The 1,568-nt window shown below is 36.9% G+C and overlaps 1 pseudogene; it reads left to right on the plus strand.

The window, feature by feature from the left end:
* Positions 1 to 955: 955 nt before the first annotated feature.
* On the plus strand, positions 956 to 1,112 carry LOC137768947 (U4 spliceosomal RNA; annotated as a pseudogene).
* The last annotated feature ends 456 nt before the right edge of the window (positions 1,113 to 1,568 follow it).

Consider the following 1,568-nt stretch of genomic DNA (forward strand, 5'->3'; position numbering starts at 1 on the left):
GTTGCTTCCATGTCCTGGCTATTGTAAATAGAGCTGCAATGAACATTTTGGTACATGACTCTTTTTGAATTATGGTTTTCTCAGGGTATATGCCCAGTAGTGGGATTGCTGGGTCCTATGGTAGTTCTATTTTTAGTTTTTTAAGGCACCTCCATACTGTTCTCCATAGTGGCTGTATCAATTTACATTCCCACCAACAGTGCAAGAGGGTTCCCTTTTTTCCACGCCCTCTCCAGCATTTACTGTTTGTAGATTTTTTGATGATGGCCATTCGGACCGGTGTGAGGTGATACCTCATTGTAGTTTTGATTTGCATTTCTCTAATAATTAGTGACGTTGAGCATTCTTTCATGTGTCTGTTGGCAATCTGTATATCTTCTTTGGAGAAATGTCTATTTAGGTCTTCTGCCCATTTTTGGATTGGGTTGTTTTGTTTTTGATATTGAGCTGCATGAGCTGCTTGTATATTTTGGAGATTAATTCCTTGTGGGTCTCATGATTTGTTCACAATATTTTGTCCCATTCTGAGGGTTGTCTTTTCAGCTCATTTATGGTTTTCTTTGCTGTGCAAAAGCTTTGAAGTTTCATTAGGTCCCATTTGTTTATTTTTGGTTTTATGTTCATTACTCTAGGAGGTGGGTCAAAAAGATCTTGCTGTGATTGATGTCAAAGAGTGTTCTTCCTATGTTTTCCTCTAAGAGTTTTATAGTGTCTGGCTTTACGTTTAGGTCTTTAATCCATTTTGAGTTTATTTTTGTGTATGGTGTTAGGGAGTGTTCTAACTTCATCCTTTTCCATGTAGCTGTCCAGTTTCCCCAGCACCGCTTATTGAAGAGGCTGTCTTTTCTCCATTGTATATTCTTGCCTCCTTTGTCATAGATTAGGTGACCATGTGTGTGTGGGTTTATCTCTGGGCCTTCTATCCTGTTCCATTTGTTCTTTATACTTTCTTTCAAGCTTTGCACAATGGCAGTATCGTAGCCAATGAGGTTTATCCGAGGCACAATTATTGCTATTTGAAAACTATATTGTCTTTCGTTGAACATTGTTATCACATGTAACTTCTTTCACTTTATGGCTTGCATTTTTTCCTTTCGATAACTAGAAAATGTGAATTTTAATATTGTCTAGCTTATCAATTTTTTTGCTTTATGGTTAGTGATTTTTTTGTGTGCACTTTAAGAAATCTCTGCCTCTCCAAGTTCAGAAAGATAAACTCTTATATCGTCTTCGAGAAATTTCATTGTCTTACCTTTTACATTCAGAGCCTAAAAATGTGTAGTTTATCTGTAATTTATTCTTGACCGTGATGTGAGCTAGGGAGGAATCCAGATTTGTTTCTTTTCCATATGGATATCCAGTGACCCAGTACCACTTATTAAAAAAGACCATTCTTTCTCACTGCAGCATATGAATCAGTGACTAAATTTGGACAGATACACTGTTAGAGTCTGCATTCTGTTCCATGGTAAGTTTGTCTAAGCTTCTGCCTTTTTCATACTGCTCCCCTATTGCAGCGACATAAGTCTTGATTTTTGGTATTACAAGGTCTCTAACTTTATTATTTT

This window comes from Eschrichtius robustus, chromosome 8, assembly GCF_028021215.1.
Source record: "Eschrichtius robustus isolate mEscRob2 chromosome 8, mEscRob2.pri, whole genome shotgun sequence".
Classification (NCBI taxonomy): domain Eukaryota; kingdom Metazoa; phylum Chordata; class Mammalia; order Artiodactyla; family Eschrichtiidae; genus Eschrichtius; species Eschrichtius robustus.